The sequence below is a fragment of the Panthera leo genome, chromosome B2 (genome assembly GCF_018350215.1).
Source record: "Panthera leo isolate Ple1 chromosome B2, P.leo_Ple1_pat1.1, whole genome shotgun sequence".
Taxonomy (NCBI): Eukaryota; Metazoa; Chordata; class Mammalia; order Carnivora; family Felidae; genus Panthera; species Panthera leo.
This window is the reverse complement of record NC_056683.1, coordinates 16315407-16327381: the sequence shown is the minus strand read 5'-3', so window position 1 is coordinate 16327381 and position 11975 is coordinate 16315407.

Sequence of the window (11975 nt, the reverse complement as noted above, 5' to 3'; positions counted from 1 at the left end):
TCTATATAAATTACACTCAGCATTTAGCACAGAGGATCTGAGAGATGCTTTTTGGATGAATGACAATAGGGGACCCTGTCCAATTTCATCTGTTTTTCTATTTTAGGTGAGACAAGAAGCAGAGGTGAGAATAGTTCAAAGTTTTCTAAGAGATAGAAGACAGTATCTTTGAGCGTGTCTTATCTGGCCCTTTTTTTTCTAAAATGTGCTTTGACTGAAAAAGTATGGGCTAGCTCAAGAAACTCAAACCCCTTCCTAAAAGCAGAGTTTGAAGAAAAACACTAGGAAAATCGACTGCATTGCCTAGAGAATTCACCCCATTCCTACAAAAGAATGAATCGTCAGTTTGCCAGTATTATCTTTTCAGGTCATTGAAGCTCAGTAAGATAGCACCAAGGTGAATAATCAACAGAGAAATGCCATAAATGTCTCAGAAACTGAGGTGACCTTGGGCCTGTTTCATTACTAACCTGATACCATATCAAAGCCTTAACTCACTAGGGGCATCATCTCATCCTTCCCAAATCTGGGATGTAAGATGGCAACTATGCCAAGAATCTTCTTTAGTTCCCCATTTTATTTATTTGTGTGTTTATCTACATTTTTTATTTTTTAGAGAGAGTATGAGGTCGGAGATAGGAGAGGGAGAGAGAGGATGAGAGAGAGTGTCAAGCAGGCTGCACGCCCAGCACAGAGCCTGATGTAGGGTTCCATCCCACGACCCTGAGCCAAAATCAAGAGTCACACATTCAACTACTATGCCATCCAGGTGTCCCCAACCCCTCATTTTACGTTTAATTTTTGAAAAACAGAAAGTTGTATTGATTTCTCATGGATGGTCCAGAGGTCAGAGGTAATACCAAGGCTGTGGATGCTCCAGGTAAAGGACCATGAAGACCCTAACTAAAGTTATTTGATGGGATTATTATTATGATTCGATGCCTCTTAAGAGGCACAAAATTTATCCAGTTTCACAAAATGGGAGGAAAGGGATATTATCGTCTCCCTTACTCTTGAGAGAACTAAGACACAAAAGAACTAATTGATCACCTAAAAGTCTTTAAACAACCTGAAGTTGGGAAGGCAGGAGAGAATAGAACTAGATCATCTCTCTTCCCAGTGGTGGCCTTTTTACACAGTGACACAGTCTCCCTTTTCCTAAATGTACTACAAGGGATTTATGTATTATGTTTTCTTTAATTTTCCTGAATGGGGCACGACAGAATCTCAAGCCTGTTTCAGGCATACACATTTGAAGGGTAATGAATTTTTGTGTTTGCCTTAAGTGTTTATTTAGTTTTTCATTTTGAAAAATTGGCTGTTACCACTGACCTTTTCCTTGGTGCTGAGAACACCCATGGGCTGTGTATATGCTGGTGAGTGTTTGTTAGTGATGTTACCTTTCCACATTATAGAACAACAAACAGGGAAATGGCAAGAAGATGTCGGAGCGATATTTAGGGACAGGATATATACAATCTGTGAGTTTGGTGACACTGTCTGAATCAGTGCCACGGTATTATTTAATCTGATCCACATGTGGAAAAGGAAAGTTTTGGTAAGATGGTCCATCTCTCTCTCACATTTCCAAGGTCTGGAGTCTCTAAAAGGCCTGGAGCTTAGATATTCTGTGTGAGTACAGCCTATAGAGACCTCTATAGCAAAAATATAAATCAGTAAGGGTAGATGTATTCCAAGGGAAGTTTCTCTATTTGTCCTTTAGCCATTCAGTTCTAAATGCCAGGAAAAGAGAATGAAATTCATTCTGCTGCGGGCTCCAGGACAATCTTTGAAGAATAGGAGTTTGATCAGCCTACAACATCTCACATTGCTAGCACAGAAGAAGAAGCTGCCTCGAGAGATCATAGAAGTCACAGGGTCTCAGCACTGGATACCAAATGGATGGGTCTCACCTAATGCAAGCCTCCTTACAGAGCATCCTCTAGGCCTGGTGAAGAATGCAGAACTCAGAACATCAGGGAAAGTCATTCTTTGTTGGTTCTATTTTTGTTTTTATCACTTAAGTACCTGAGTGTGTGTTTTCCAAAAACAAAGGTTTTTTTTTTCCTTACAGTGTAATTTTTTTTTTGTTTCACTGTCAGTGTATGCCTCTCCAATTTCTGACACAACAAATCCCTTCTTTTTATTTTCTTTTTTTTTAATATGAAATTTATTGTCAAATTGGTTTTCATATAACACCCAGAGCTCATCCCAATAGGTTTCCTCCTCCATGCCCATCACCCACTTTCCCCTCCCTCCCACCCCCCCCCCCCCATCAACCCTCAGGTTATTCTCAGGTTTTAAGAGTCTCTTATGGTTTGACTCCTTCCCTCTCTGTAACTTTTTTCCCCTTCCCCTCCCCCCTGGTCTTCTGTTAAGTTTCTCAGGATCCACATAAGAGTGAAAACGCATGGTATCTGTCTTTCTCTGTATGACTTATTTCACTTAACATAACACTCTCCAGTTCCATCCACGTTGCTACAAAAGGCCATATTTCATTCTTTCTCATTGCCAAGTAGTATTCCATTGTGCATGTAAACCACAATTTCTTTATCCATTCATTAGTTGATGGGCATTTAGGCTCTTTCCATAATTTGGCTATTGTTGAAAGTGCTGCTATAAACATTGGGGTACAAGTGCCCCTATGCATCAGCACTCCTGTATCCCTTTACCCAAGGGATACAGGAGTGTTCGTTCTAATTTTAAAACAGGTCTTCCTTAATTTAAGTCCATGTCTGTATCACTTTAATTTCTATACACCTATCTTAGTTTTCACCTTTAAAGCAAGATATATATATATATATATATATATATATATATATATAATCAATGATCAATTCTTTTTCTGGCCATTTCATATCCTTTACAGAAACAGAGAGTTTCATTTACAAGTTTAAAAAGGAATGACTATTTCCAACAATAATCTTTTGAGCAATTAAACAAATATATTAAGACCTGTCTTAGTTAATGTTCTTTTCTATACTTGGAATGTAAATGATTGATTTTTGTATATGGTTTTAGAGCCTTCATGCTAGATGTTCTTCACGCATTAATTTATCCACCAGGCAATCACTTATTCATCTAACGCTCTGTATATTTTATGAAATATATAGAACGCAAGGGGACTATTATTTTCCTTCTACCCTCAAGAAAGTAAGCCCGTTGTGTTAGTATCTTTATTAGCAGCTTTTTCACATAGTCAGGATCTGTTTTTAGCTCAGTCCATCTCCTTCCGTCTGTGACTGGGAGGAGGTCTGTTGTCTGTCAAAAGATTTACGATAAATATCTTCCGATTCATGTTAAAATGGTCTTGAGAGAGAAAGAGTAGAACTATACCAAATAGTAGCTGCTTTAATGAGACAGATAAGCATAAGTAAACAGACAAGAAACCAGAGCGCAAAAGAAGTAGTGGGTTGCCTCGTGGGGTGAAAGCAACTTTGCCTTCACTAGAGTTTCCTCAGATGTTGTTGAGAAGTGTCCCACCACGAATAGCATGAACTACAAAATTTGATTCAACGTTAGAGTCTGTGATTTCAGTGGTCCCTGTGCCTTTAGACTTCTCCATTTTTTTTTTTCAGTTGTTTGGTTTTGTGTTCAATGAGTGTAGGGAATAAGCCCTCCCTCAGCTGCACTGCTAAATCAACATCCCACTCTTTGCCCCATGGAGCCAATCATACAGGAGCTAGGTAGAGGTTGTGTCATTTACTTAGAGCCAGGCGTTGCTGGCTCTAAGAGCTTTACATGCATTTAATCTTGCTATTCTTCTAATAGCTTTATAGTTTGAACTCTTAACATTGAGGTTTTTGACCCATTTGAAGTTAGTTTTTGTATATGATACGAGGTAAGGGCCCGACTTCATCCTTTTGCATGTGGCTATTTAGTTTCCCCAACATCAGTTGTCGAAGAGATTGTCCTTTCCCCATGGAAAGGTCTTGGTACTCTTGTCAAAAATCATTTGTCCTTTTATTCCAAGGATTATTTCTAGGCTTTCTACTCAATTCCATTGCTTTAAATGACCGTCTTTACACCAATACCACACTCTTTTGATAACTGTAGCTTTGTGGTGACCTTTTGAAGCCAGGAAAGGTGAGATCTCCAACTTTGTTCTTTTTCAAAAATTGTTTTGGCCATTCAGGATCCCTTGAGAATTCATATGAATTTGAGGATAATTTTTTATATTTCTGCAAAAAAATGCTACTGGGAATTTAATGGGGGTCGTATTAAATTTGTAGGTCACTTTGTGCAGTGCTGACATCTTAACAGTATTTTGTCTTCCAATCCATGAACACAGGACGTCTTTCCATTTATTGGTGTCTTCAATTTCTTTCAACAATGTTTTATACTTTTTAGTCTACAAGTCTTTTCCTCTTTGGTTAAGTTTATTCATCTTTATTCTTCTTGGTGCTATTGTAAATGGAATTGTTTTCTAATCTTTCTATGAATATCCCATTTTATAGATGAGAATACTAAGGAATAGAGACATTAAATAACCTGCTCCTTTAGCGGTAGTAATGATATGACCACCAGGATGTGAAATCAGGATTTGATCTCAGACATCTTGACCCCAGAGTTGAGTTCTTAATTGCCCCCACTGTACTGTCAGCGCAGGAAGTGGACTAGACCCTCAATGGCCTTCAGGATGGTGATTTACAGTGGAGAGTCAGGATTTCTGTGGTTCCTGACTACTCCTCCCTGTCCTTCCTTCACCCTTCCAAACTACTTCTTTCTAACAGTTCATTGCGAGAGGGAGACAAATTGTAAACAACAGACCTTCAACTTTCAAACTTTAGAGGCTTGATGAAGATTTATAGCCCATTCTCTTTAGAGTGCTCCTTTTCCTTCCTTTCTTAACTGAACTGTGAATAACTCTTATCTACTTGTGTTTTTATTTTTTTTACATTTTACTCCAATTTCCCAGAATAAGTTCAATAAATGATTATAAACTGGTTTGAACACACAGCAATCCATTTTTTTCTTAATTGAACTTTGTTGTAGTGACTTTGGCATTTTCCTTATTACAGATTTGTCTGGGTTGTACAAGGATTCCTTTGTATGACCAACCTCAATAGACCACTGGGCCAAACAGAGGCTTCATTTATCTCTGGCACAGTAGCACTAACCTAATTCAGGTCAATGACCTGAAGTATTGTGATAAACTCTCTCACAAGCCCAGGTGTCAAAGACATAAAGATATATGTGGAAATACCCTAATGCTTCGCCTGTTTTACTAGAGCAGCATACTAAGAACTCATTGGGGAACCCCTAAATGAAAGTATTGGAAAAATGTCTATTCTGTAACATCCTTTATGCAATCAAATGAGGAATTAATGGAGAAAGAAAAGGCAGTGGTTCTTCATTCCTTTCTGTCTCTCTTTCCATCCAAATAACCAACAAACTCTACCCATGCTTATTTCTAAATATCCTTCCAGGTCATTCACTCTCTATTCCCATTGCCACTGTTTTCATTCAGGCTGCCATTATCATTGGCCTAGATTTCTACTGCAGGCTCCTGACTGCACTCCTACTTTCAGTGTGACCCCCCAGGGTGACCCTTCCAAAAAAATCTCATCAACGGATGGCCTCACCTGCAAACGCTTGATCTTCAATCACACCACTTCCTTTTTCTGTCCCATTTCTCCGTCATATTTCTTTCTGTCTTCTTCTCCAGCTAGACTTGCGTTTAGGATATGCTATTCTCTCTTCCTGGAGCACTAGCACTCCTTTATCTCATGTTTCAGTCAAGGTCCACTCAGGAAAATGGAAACCACTGTAGTTTCAGACAGAAAGAAAGTTAGTAAAGGGAACTGGTCACATAGATGACTGAAGAACTGAGAAAGCAAACAAGGGAGGTGATACAACTCAGATTGCCAAGAACAAGAAAGAGTTACCCTTCTTTGGCATGGAGGGATAAAGAGATAAGATCGTGTTATTTGATTCCAGAATTCAGGTAGATGTTAGACTCGGGGCAGAAGCTGGGGCATGGAGAGAGAGAGAGAGAATGTCTTGTGGGACCTGGACTCATTGAGGACATGCAGCCATTGCTTGAGACCCTAATGAAAAAAAAAAAGGAAGAAGGGGCCAATACCAAGCCTTTCCCTCCTCCCCAAATCCACAATCCCACAGTGCTTCTCATTGGCTGAATTCACATTGAGGCCACAGGAGAAGAGGTCTGAATCCATCGCATACACAGCAAGGCAGAGGAGGGTAGGAAGAGATTTGCATGTTCAACTAATTCCCTCTTTTCAGAATTCTACTTACATGTCATTTCTTTTGGAATACTTTTCCTGATGTTGCTGTGGTATCCAATTATGGTCCTTTCTTTAAGTTTATTACCTTTTATTATAGATACTCATTTAATTATTGTTTTCTGCGCTGGCTAATCCATGAGGTCTCTCAGAATATCCATTGTCCCAATAACATAGTGGTATGGTAATAAATATTTGTTTGTTAAAGGAGAAAATGATCTTGATAATTGCTCTTCGTAGAAGTTGTACTGGTGTGCACTCACCCACATAATAAAGTGCTTATTTTCTGACATCTTCACCAGATTGTATGTAAGTAAACTGGTTGAGACTCGTGGACTCGAACGTCGAAAACGGCATGTCAATGAGGATTATATTTGCATTCTTTTCATTGCAAGTGAAGATAGGAATCTTTTCATATGTTGAAGAATCTGCACTGACAATTATTTGTATTTTTTGCCCAGTTTTCTTACTTGGTTGTTGGTCTTGGTCATATTGATTTACAGGAGTTTATATACCAGGAGATTTAGTCTTTTGCCTCATATGAGTTATGAATGCTCTTAATTCATTGTTCATTTTGAGACTTAGATTCTTATGCTTTTACTACACAAAAAATGTTCAAATTTGTTAATATTTTCCTTTAAGGGTTTGAATTCAATATGGCTTTTGACTTATACTTAGGTCTTCTTTATCCTAAGGATTATATATATATTTTTAATCTCCTGTTTTCTTTTAGTATTTTATACTTTTATTTTTTTTTTATGTTTACATCTGTGATCAACCTGGAATTTATTTTGATATAAGGTATAAAGCATAGATAAAACTTTACTTTTGGGGCTCCTGGGTTGCTCAGTTGGTTAAGCGTCTGACTTTGGCTCGGGCCAGAATCTCATGGTTCATGGGTTCGAGCCCTGCATTGGGCTCTGCGCTGGCAGCTCGGAGCCCAGAGCCTGCTTTGGATTTGGTGTCTCCCTCTCTCTCTGCCCCTCCCCCACTCATGCTCTGTCTTTCTTTGTCTCAAAAATAAATAAACATTAAAAAAAAACCTTTACTTTCTTCCCCTAAATATTTTTTAGTTGTCTCGGCATCATTGCTTAATAAACCATTTATTTTTTCTCATGAATTCAAAATGCTAGCTTTATCACATACTAAATGTGGATATCTCTTATTTCTCCTCTTTCCATTATGATGCACTGATTTGTCCATTGACGCACCAGTACCGTAATCATTTAAGAACTATAACACTGAATTTTGATTGCAATATTCAGATGTTCTGGTTCAATGCCTATTAAAAATGTATGAAAAATAATGAATCATAAATGGTAGCAGTGACAAAGTTTCCTCTTAGAGATTCCAAACTACACCATGAAGATTTATATAAAATTAAATAAGCAAGACTTCTGCTTTCAGGTTGGATATAGACTAATGCTTCCACTAGAAGAAAATCTGGATTCATTACAAAAACATCATATTTTAAAAAGATACCAGGAAACTTCAGAAACAAGAAGAACTAGATATACTAATTTTTAGTAAGGGAAAATGTTTCTGAGGAACACAGCATCCAGCTCTTTTTTTTTTTTTAAGCCTTAAGGACATTTATTAACTATGGGCATAGGTTGAGCATTGGATTTCCCCAAGCAAAGAGACTCTATAGGGGAAAAGAAACCAGCAAGGCCACAGAGCTGGTGTGTCCAGATGAAGACTCACAGGGACCTAAATGCACCACTGGATTCCCATGGAACATTTCCCGGGTTCCGCTGCTTTGTGGAAGAGGAGAACTAGGACGGAAGATTTTAAAAGACAGAGTAAAACCTCTCACAGTCTTGTGTGCTTGGGAAACAAAAAAAAACTGCTGGGATAGCATTGACCTTACTACAAGACATCTGCCGGAGTCTGAGGACACATGAAGCTGGAACCCAAGCAGGGAAGGTTTGGATCTCTTAATCCAAGAGGAAATGGAGACTCTTCAGGCTTTCAGTCAGAAGATCAGAGGTCCATGTCCTGAGGGCAGAAGTAAGCCATAGAGGAGATGATTCTCACTACACTGCAATCCAGCAGTGCCCCAGCTCAATTTCTGACTGAACTGAGTTGATCAGAACCTCACTTTGTTTGCCTAAGAGAGGAAAAAAAGGAACATTCTAGAAAACATCTTCTGGAATGGTTCCTTAGTATGCGGTATCTGGAAAAAAAATGCAAAGTTACTAATCATGCAAAGAAATAAAGCTGACTGATAAACAACAGAAAAATAATATAATAGATGCAGGTCCACAGATGATCAATATATTGGAGTTAGCAGATGAGGCTTTTAGTAAAACTAAGATTATTATGCTAGAGGAAATAGAACAGGAAGAACAAAGGAGATGAAAGTATGGAAAATTTTAATAGATAAATCTGTAAAAAAGAAGCTGTGGATATTCCAAAACTGAAAAACTTTAAAACTGAAAACTGAAAAACAGGATGAACACAGAGAGAACTTAGGCAAATTGTAGTCAAATTGCTTAAAATAAAAGTCTTAAAAACAACTAGAGGAAATATAAGCACATTACCTTTACAGGAACAACAGTAACGCAGTGTCTCAACAGAAGTGATGGAAGCCAGGGGCAGTGAATAACATTTTCCAAGGGCTGAAAAAAATCAAGAACCAATTTATATCCAATAAAAACATAGAATTTATATCCAGTAAAAACATCCTTCAAAAATGAAAGTGGAATACATATGTTTTTAGACAGAGTTCAAGAATTAGTCAAAAATAGACTGCACTAAAGGAAAAACTAAAGAATATAGAGCCCAATCCTTCAGTTCGAAGAAAAATGATTACAGATGGAACCATGGAAATATTGGAGGAAATAAAGAATCATGTAATGGGAAAGTATATGGAAATTTAAATCTGATAGTACAAAACAATAATCTTAATGTGGGCAGAACATAAATTATATGCAGAACTAGAAATGCATGGCAATGGTATGCAACAATGATTGGAAGTAAGTGGAATATAAAGGCTTCTAGAAATGTCAAGAAAGTGGTAAAAGTTATCATTTATATTAATAGTGTAATAAGCCAAGAATGCCTATTATAGTCACTAACATAATAATAATTTAAAACTAACAAGTTAATAGAAGGAAAAAATAGATAATAAATAATTGATTACCTCAAAAGAAAGTAAGAAAAGAAGAACAAAAGAGAAATATAAATAGGTCAAATGGAAAACAAAAGGTAGTCAATATAAACCCTAATGTATCCATAATTATGTAAAACATAAATGAACTAAATACTACTAGTAAAAGAATATTATTGTTAGACTCAATGAAAAAATATGATGCTTAGGAGAGCATAAAGGTTGAAGAAAAAGAATGGAAAAAGATACACAATGAACATTCGACTCCTGATTTCAGCTCAGGTCATGAACTTACGTTCATTAGATCAAGCCCCACATCGGACCCTGTGCTGGGCCTGGAGCCTGCTTAAGATTCTCTCTCTCCCTCTCCCTCTGCCCTTCCCCCACTTGTGCACATGCACAATCTCTCTCTCAAAGAAAATTTAAAAAAATAAAAAAATAAAGAAAGCTAGTGAATCTATACTAATATCAGACACGTTATATTTTAAGACAAAAAATATTACTAAAGATAGAAAGACATTTTACCATGATAATGCCAAATCTATCAGGAAGAAATCACAACACTTTGATACATGAATATCAAAAACATTCTTCAAAATATATAAAGCAAAAAGACAAAAATTAAAGGGTGAAAAACACAAATCTTAAATCATAGTGAAATACTAAGGCTCTTCTTTCAATGCACAATAGAAAAAGCAAACAAAAAAAATCAGTAAAGATACAGATTATGTGGATAAGAATGTTAACTAGGTTGATTTGATTGACAATAGAGAATATTGTATTCAAAAATGATTAAAACTTTAAAAACACAAGAACATTTTCTAAAACTGGCCATATGTTGGGTTATAAAGAAAGCATCAACAAACTTCAAAAGATTGAAACCACTCTGATTGTGTTTCCTCACCATAATGGAATTAAACCAGACATCAATAGCAAAAGGACAAATAGAAATATTTTAATGAATGGAAATTAAACCTATGTTTCTAAATTATTCACGGGTCAAAGAAGAGATCAAAATGGAAATTACAAAACATGTTAAGAAAATGGTAACAAAGATACAACACAGCAAACTTATGGAAATCCCGCTAAGGCAATTAATGGAGGAAAAGAACTCCCTGAAGTACATATATTAGAAAAAAAAGGTGAAAATTTAAGTTTCCATCTCAAGAAACTATAAAAATAAGAGCAAACTTAAGATTAGGAAAGTAGAAGGAAAGAAATAAAAAAGATACTGGCAAGTAAGAATACAATAGAAAAGAAACCAACAGTTGAGAAAATCAACAAAGCTAAAACTGGTTCTTTGGGGGGGGTACAATAAAATTAATAAACCCCTAATAAAAATGATCAAGGAAAAGAGAAAACACAAATTACAACAATCAGTGATGAAAAATGAATATTAGTTAAGATCTTAGAGGCATCTAAAAAATAAGAAAATGTCACATATTTTATTAAGATAATGTGCTAATTTGAATGAAATATGTAAAAATCCTCAAAAAATAAACTTTACAGAAGAACAAAGAGAAAATATGAATGTTTTATACCTACTGGAAAGCTTGAATTATTTATTTGTTTGTTTGTTTGTTTGTTTATTTATTATTTTTCATTTACTGGGGCTCCTGGTGGTTCAGTCTGTTAAACATTTGACTCTTGAATTCGGTTCAGGTCATGATCTAACAGTTAATGAGATCAAGCCTCACATCAGGCTCTTGTGCTGACAGTGCACAGCCGACTTGAGATTCTCTCTCTGTCCCTCCCCGCCCCCCAAATAAAGAAATAAATAAACATTAAAAAAAAAAAGCCTTCTCATAAGAAAATCTAGGTCCAGATGGCATCTTTGAATTTCTCAAACTATTAAGGGATAGAATAATATCATCTTACATATAGTATTCTATGGAGTAGAAATAAAAGGGGGGGGGGTAGTAAGTAAAAGTTTCTTAGAACACACAAAGTTTTAACCATAATAGAAAAAAAACATAAATAAAATTTTGTCAAAATTTAAAACTCTGTTCAGCACAAGATACATTAAGAAAGTGAATAACAGGTAAGAGTCAAGACGAAAATATTCACAATACCTCTATCTGACAAAGAACTTGTATTTTATCCAGAATATATACGCATACATATATATATACATATATATATATTTCTTTTATATATATGTATTTATATTTTTATTTGTATATAAATATATATTTATTTATTTTTATGTATATAAATACATTTATATTTATATATAAATAAAATTTTAATTTTAATAAATTTTAATAAATATTAATTTTAATATTTATGTATTTATATATTTTATTTACATATATATTTATTTTTTAAGTTTATTTATTTTGAGATAGAGCTGAGGGGGAAGGGGAGAGAGAGAGAAAGAGAGAGAGAATTGGAATCCCAAAAAGTCTCCATGCTCAGTTTGGGGCTTAATCCTGTGACCGTGAAATCGTGACCTGAGCCAAAATCAGGAGTTGGATGCTTAACTGACTGAGCCACCCAGGCACCCCCAGAACATATTTTTAAACTAAGTCATCTAAGGTTCTTGCAATTTCCTGCCAACCAGGTCCAATAGGCATAAAGACACCGAATGCCGGTACCAGCGTGATGTTTTGAGGCAA